Source organism: Anguilla anguilla, chromosome 6, assembly GCF_013347855.1.
Source record: "Anguilla anguilla isolate fAngAng1 chromosome 6, fAngAng1.pri, whole genome shotgun sequence".
In the NCBI taxonomy this organism is placed as follows: Eukaryota; Metazoa; Chordata; class Actinopteri; order Anguilliformes; family Anguillidae; genus Anguilla; species Anguilla anguilla.
Window position 1 is genome coordinate 33,314,706 of NC_049206.1, and position 7,405 is coordinate 33,322,110.

The window sequence follows — 7,405 nt, forward strand, 5'->3', positions numbered from 1 at the left end:
GTGAGCGGCAGAACGAGCATTTGCTTTGGGATGCTGTTGTCATCACCCTGCGCTGCTACTATCTTTTAAAAAATATATCTGTCGCACAATAACGGAAATTGCATTCGTTATTGATGTGGCGAGAAAGCGACGTTGTTTTTTTGGTCCCTGATACAATATTTTTTGAACGTTATCTGTACATGTATATATGAAATTCTTGGATAAATATTAATTAATATTGGCATCGACCAAATGTATAGCAATATACTGTTCAAAAATCTTTTATCAGGGACCGAAAATTACGTTTTGCTTGAGTTGCACTGCTACCAAGATTAGCTAGCTTCTTAGCTAGCAAGCAGCTCTCCAGAGAAAAACCGTTAACGTTACACTTGGCCCTCTAACGAAAATTGGTAACTTTTTTGTATCAAATATGCAAATATAATTCATGATTTGACATAACTATGGACAACTTGCATTTATACAAGCAGCTACCGCTCGCTTTTTCCAACCGCCATCTTTGTTGAAATAAACAGTAAAGCCCTACCTCAGTGTATTGTGGGATGTTGGGCTTCCGGATAGTGTACATAGCTTGTACCCTACATTTTGCAGTGCATTGTGGGGTGGAAGTAGTTCACTATATAGTGTGCTACAATTTTGTTTCTCAGATGGGACACACTACAAAATGGCTGATGCCAAAAGAAGTGCACTATATAGGGAATAGGGAGTGATTTGGGACGCAGCCACAGACAGACTTTTGGCACTGTTTTTATGCTTCCGGTATGGAGAGCCAATCGTTCAAGGCATTTTCAACTATCCAATCAGCGCTCCAATAGAGACCAGGGTTGCCATGTTGGGCAATTTTCCCCCATTGAGTCTCCAAGAACGTCGTTATTAAAGGGAATATTGCAGGATGGAGACCCCAGTGAATCAATGTGTAGTAAAATGATGTTGGAACTAGATTTTCATTAAAAAAATATACTTATATATACACTACCGTGACTTCTGGAGTCATTTTTTTGAGAGAATTTTACTTCCGCATTTTTAAAAAGTAAAAAGAAAAAAAAACGACAAACCCGGAAGCGACGTAACAAAACGGAGCGCAGTCACGTTTTACAATAAGAAGAATGGGTACCATGTCATTCTACAGTCAATATCTGGGAATATTGAATAAATATACAACCTTACCATTGGTTTTACGTGTAGAGATGTCCCTTTTGAGACTGAGTGGTCATATATTGTCTTGGACAATCTGTTTGTGAAATATGTGTGCATTTGTGACGCCTGGGTACCTTGCAAAATAGCTGTGTGTAATACCACATGTGTTGTTTATGGCATTGTTTCCCTTTTTAGTACAGTCTGGCTTGATTGACACTTCATTTATTCAGTAGGTGAGAGTTTAAGCTTTCTAAAGATGTATAACGTCTAATTTTGCTTTTGGAATAGCGTTTTATAGAGTAACCGAAAGTTTTCTCATCATCGCATTCACTTACGCATTCACTCTGTGGTAGCTGAACCTGACGAAAACGTTGTCAACAATATTTTGTAATTTCTTGGAAAATACTATTATTATTGAGGACTTCTGGGCATAGCTAAGCCATATGTTTACTGATAGACCTAGCTGACATCGTTTTTTTGGAGCAAAAAAACAAAAACAAGCGAATAGAACACTATCATTGATTTACTGTCTCTGTCTCCATCTACTGAACACAGGTAAAATTTCATCATTGCTATTTAAGTATTACTGCTCAAAATATTTTGGTTATATAGCCTACGTTATTTTTGAAATTGAATGTCTTTAAATAGTTTAGTGGTATTATATAATGTGAATATTTCACACTGTAATGTAAGTGTTACTTAGTAGTGTAATAATTTTTACAAAATGTATACTTAACCTTGTCTGAAAATAACCATTTGAAAAGTTATTGCAGGATTTAATCATAATCAACGTTTTGTGCAGGTGAAGAGACGGGACTTCACTGTTGCATCTCTCTCCCCCTTCTCTCTCTCTCTCCTCCCTCTATTTCCTCTGAATTTGTGCCCTTATGTCTTGTAAGAATGATTAAATCCTGCATTAACTTTTCAAATGGTCATTTTCAGACAAGGAATAGGCCTACATTTCGTAAAAATTATTGAACTACTAACTAACGCTTACATTACAGTGTGAAATATCCACATTATGTAATACCAAAATATTTTGAGCAGTAATACTTTCATAGCAATGATGAAATTTGCAATGATGGAGACAGAGACAGTAAATCAATGATAGTGTTCTATTCGCTTGTTTTTTTTTTTGCTCCAAAAAACGATGTCAGCTAGGTCTATCAGCAAACATATGGCTTAGCTATGCCCAAAAGTCCTCAATAATAATAGTATTTTCCAAGAAATTAGGAAATATCGTTGTCAATGTTTTTGTCAGGTTCAACGTCTGCAACCACAGAGTGAATGTGTAAGTGAATGCGATGATGAGAAGTTGTCAACCTCCTTCTGCGATCTGTGGTTCAGGTCACAATATCATCATCAGCCAAAAGCCCTTGCGGTGCTTCTGGCCATTCCTGTAAAATGTTGGGCTCCGATCTGACGGTTGCAATTGGGGTAGCCTTAGGAGCACATCGGGTGAAAAGGTTAAAAGCACAACTTATTAGCATCAGGGCGAAACAGACTATCAAAAGTCCTTGCACGATAGCAGTACCCATCTCCCCCAGACCATTTTTCAACCACCTGAACACATCTCAATTCCAAGAAGGAGTTTGAATTTCCACTAATTCTAATGGTTCAGCCTTGTCTTTTTATAAAACAGCTACAGATAACACTGATGTCACTCAGATACACTGACCCTGACATTGGTCCAATCAGTAGAAACTTGGCAGAACATTACACAAAAGAATGAGGCAGTGTTTTAGTCGCTGAGACACTATGAACTACTGTTATGGCTTAAATGTCGAATACGTCTTTACTGTAGAAAAGAAAAAGAAAAAGTACAAACTATTTGAAACACCTGTCTGGAATTCCGGCACCTTCATAACAAGCATGTGCAGAACTAAGACCTGCTGCACTGTGTGGTTGATGAATTCACACCCAGCAATCAGAAATGATTGAATCCTCTGCATATTTTTATTCATTTATTTTTTTTATTTGGTGACAGTGATTCAATCGGTAGCTTCGTTTATGTCTTTGATTATTGTCGTTCAATCCACCTCTGCCTTGGGTTCCGTTAATGCCATGAAGGGGGTCTACAGTCGAGGCTAGTCAGCCAAGACCTCCTACAAAGGAAAGTATGACAATCCCCCATGTCAGTAGCAGAACCGGGTGAAATTGAGCCTATTTATTTGAACCTGCAGGCATCATTTAAACTGGAAATGGTAAACTATTTGCTCTTAATATAAGTTTATCAGGTTGTCTTTCTGCTCTTAAATGTAACCACTCGTGTTTTGATAATCCGATCGCATCAAATCTGTTTATTCTTTCTTTGTGAGCAATCCACAAATCCACCGTTTCGTCCACTCCAATGGTTACTCTCGTCACCATCATAGTCACTGTCACTGTCATCCCTAAAAAGGTGTTCTACTTCAACACAGTCTGTATAAAAATATGAGCCGGCGCTGGTTCTGGTCCTGGTCCATACGTGGCCCGTCCTCTGAATGGAAGACTCGCCGCTCCTCCGCCCTCGTCGGGGCTTAAGTAGGGTTTTTCCCCTGCAGCGTCGCTCCTTGCGCATGCAACAGTGTCCTGGCCTCCGGACCAGCCCTCTGCACAGCGTCGCTCCTCTCAATGTCCCACAACGTATTCCGACTTAGTCCAGGCGCCGCTCGCTCCCCGTGGCTCCGGTGCAACATCTCTTCTCATCCGGGACCGCCAGCCATCCAGCCACCGCCAGAATGGGAGACAGCCCCAACAAAAAGACCAGAAATAATATTAACGGACAACACAAATCAGAATGAACAAAAAGTAATCTTAACAATAAAAATCCTGCTTGGAGGAACCCAACCATTCACACCCCGGGTGACTCTCGCATTCTGCCTTTCACCTGCCTTTTTGAAAAGCCTTCAGCTCGTTTCGGCTAACACGGAGCAGCTGCGCCACGCCCCCAATCCCCGCATCCGGCGAACCAGCCTTCGCCATAATCCCAGTCCGCACGCAGATTCCAGTCAACCAATTTCCCTGGCGAATCCGGCTCACCTGTCAGGCTACCTCCTGACAACGCCATTTACAAAGTATCCCTCAAATCATGTTTACATATTCGTGACCTTCAGAGACACCTGTGGCAAGCTTTTTATCTCCCTCTTTGTACCAAAAATAGTTGCAGTTGAAACTTGGCAGGACGCCCAGAAGTTTATCTGACTCCCTTAGTTCATCCACATATCTTCCTCCTCAAAGGTTGCTCATTCCCAGTATCTTTCCATTTTGCAAAATTAGTTACATACATAGTCTTGTTAAAAACACATAAAAGGCCCCTTAGTGACTGCTCCGATTGCCATCTTAGCAATCGTGAGCTCGGTTTGTTACACAATCGCACAACTAAGATCAATGTCGCCGTCCCGTAGGCCCCTTAGCGACTACCTCAATTGCCGTCCCGTAGGCCTCTTAGCAATTGTTGGCCTGGTCTGTAACCTGTTGGGCCCCCAGACGAGCAGTGACACGCCCAAGGCCGGCGAACCAAACCAAACAAATAAGCACACGCAGACCCCGCGCAACCCCGAACACACGGCCAAGTGCACGAACACCAGGTGCGCAGCCAAGCCGCCGATTGAACGAAAACACACTGGGCCAGCAAGTGGGGAATGACTGGAGCTGATGTCACCCGTTTGATCTAACAGACAGTCGAACGTCCCACCACCGTAATGCCAGCGGCTATATCGCACAACACGACTGACTGAATGAACACCCTCTGTGAACGGACAAACCGCCGGATGCGCGAGAACCCCGGGGGGCCAACAAGCACACAAGTGAATGGCCCAATCACCCACACCAAATGGCCCCCGCAAGTATGAGTGCCCTAGAGTGCTGTCAGTTCTACCCGTTCAGACCTCCCCCTGATACACATCCTCAACACAGGTGGAGCGGTATCCGCAGAACTATCACTGCCTGAGCTGCGTCAGCGCCAAATGCACCAAACCTCCAGCAAACACAGCACAGACAACGAGCCAACACACTATCAGTATCCTAAGCACACACTCTAACATATCTCTCACATTCGCACTTCACTCTTTTCATTCATACACATAACATTTGTTTCAAACACGTAACATTTAATACAAACACATAACATTTATTTCAAGCACAACATCACATCAGACTCTTTTCTCTTACCATAGCCTTTTACTGTAGTTTTAGATTCTTTAGAAATAAGAGACCTCTTAGAGGTGAGGTCTCTTATTTGCCTCGGCCCAGGCGGATACACACTGCTCTTAGATTCAACTAGTACGTGCAGACTTATAAAAAGGCTCTGCTTACCTTATTGTTTTTGTGGCCACTGTTGAACCAAGAGTCAGCAGTTCCGTCCAGGCATTCGGCTTCCCTGAGCCTCTCCTGGCTGGCTCACCAATTCAATGTGGGAAAAACAGGCCCCAGCCTGGGCCAGAAGCGCTGGGTGTTCTCCTCACACTGTTGAATATTTCTTGAAATTATACACTTCACAGTCTGATGCAACTGAATTTATTGCAGGTAATTCAAAGATAACATGCAAGAACCCGGGCTGATCTGCGCACATCAATACAAATACTCTCCAAGCATTCCACGAGACACTTCACAAAAACACACAAGACACACAAGATGCACTGGACTCCCCTGGGGCCGTACACTCCATTTTATCCTATCTTGTTAGTTCCTCCTGTTGTGGAGCTTAAGCTTGGCCTTTCCCACATGCTTACATCATTTTACTTGACTCTTTCCCATACACAATTTTTCTCATTTTCTGCCCAGATTTTACACCATTATTTCCAAGCCCTCTTCCTTTCTTATATAAAAAATAAGTGTTCACTTCAGGTATTCACCTCATCCAGCCCCTGCCATTGTATCACTCATGACATGGTCTGTTTGAAAGGCCATGTTTACATTATAGGAGACTGCTCACATTATATGAAGGTTTCTGCTGGTTTTATAATTTGACCATGGTCTGACCACTCTAACTCTACAAATAATAAGTAATGTTAATGCAGTGATATGATCCATCGTAGTGGTGATGGCTGTAAGCTTACGCGCACTTCCCTTCCACAATATGTTTTTTTAAATTTTTTATTCCACTCACAGTATTGCTTTATATTTGTATCATTACTATTTTATTTTGATCCGAACCGCCTCTAAGGTCAATATTTGGCTATTTGCATAGTTCAGTCGCAGTTCTACCACTTAAGCAATTTTATTGACCTTGGCCTCGCTTAACTGATGCTAGTTTTTCACACTCTCTACTAGGGGCCAATTTATGCCTGTTTGGTTTACTCTGGTTCAATGGTCACAAATCTCAGGTAGCAAAGAGTAAGAGTTATAATGCTTTTCTCTAAAAAATTTTTGTATTTAGGGTTTTGCTTGCATCTCAGTTGGGGAGATGCTTCGGCAAGGGAGGTTTTGTGGGAAGGGGTTTTTCCCTCTTTATTTGTATATAGTCTTTATATGTCCTTTGTGTTTTGTCACTTGTCGTTGTTCTTTAAACTTGCACTATTAGGGTCAACTAAGATCTTTAGTTTACATTGTGCCTTGTCCTTTACACATCCTCTCTCTCTAAAGACATGACTCAGCCTGCAGTAGCCCTTCCAGCTGGAGGGAATGGTTTTAATTTTCTTACTCGGAATTGCAGTGGCATCAATAACCCAGTTAAATGTAATAAGGTGCTCCACCATCTTCATCAATTGAAAGCTCACATTATCTTTCTCTAAGAAACTCATCTCAAGGTATCACAAAACTCAAGCCTTAGGTGCAGATGGGTGGGTCAAGTGTTCCATTCCACATTTCAGAGTAAGGCAAGAGGGGTGGCTATTTTATTTCACAGATCAGTACCTTTTACATGTTCTAATGTGATCGCCGATAGATATTATTCGGGGTTTCCTCACCCACATTACAACTGACCAAAATGAAAAGGATGTAATTGCCTTTGTCACTTTGTTGGCGAGATGATTAATTTTGCTTAGATGGAAATCCTCTGCACCCCCCTCTCATGCTTATTAGATTAAAGCCATTTTAAATTGCATAAAGTTGGAAAAAATTTAACACACATTTAAAGGGTCTGTAAATAAATTCTGTACAATGTGGGCCCTCTTCTTTTCTTATGTCAAGCGTCTACATTTCCCTGCAGTTCCAGAGTGATGTATATTTATATTTATATATATTTTTTATTTTTATCCTCGCTGGACGGGGGGGAGGACATGACACATTCTGGTGATGTAAGAGGCCTGCCATGTGTATACACAACATCTATGATGTTAATGATGACTGT